Source organism: Hyla sarda, chromosome 6 (assembly GCF_029499605.1).
Source record: "Hyla sarda isolate aHylSar1 chromosome 6, aHylSar1.hap1, whole genome shotgun sequence".
Taxonomy (NCBI): domain Eukaryota; kingdom Metazoa; phylum Chordata; class Amphibia; order Anura; family Hylidae; genus Hyla; species Hyla sarda.
Window position 1 is genome coordinate 221,166,005 of NC_079194.1, and position 282 is coordinate 221,166,286.

The following is a 282-nucleotide window of genomic DNA, read 5'->3' on the forward strand; positions in this document are numbered from 1 at the left end:
CCTCGGTTCTGGTAGCTGTGTATGTCTACACTGCTAGTAGTGGCCAGCGGCTACGAATTACTGAGGAGGTGCTGATTCCGAGCAAGAGCAAACACACGCCAAATAGACAAGTACGAAGAGAAACAGCAGGAATCACACTCACCAATCCAAAGTAAGATAGAAGACTTTATTCCAAATAACGGATGATGCAGTATACAGGGAAACATGAGGTCCAACTGTACATTTCCATCTCTACACACCCCAATGGACTTCCAGCTGTAGTTGCAGTAAAAGGTGGTTCTA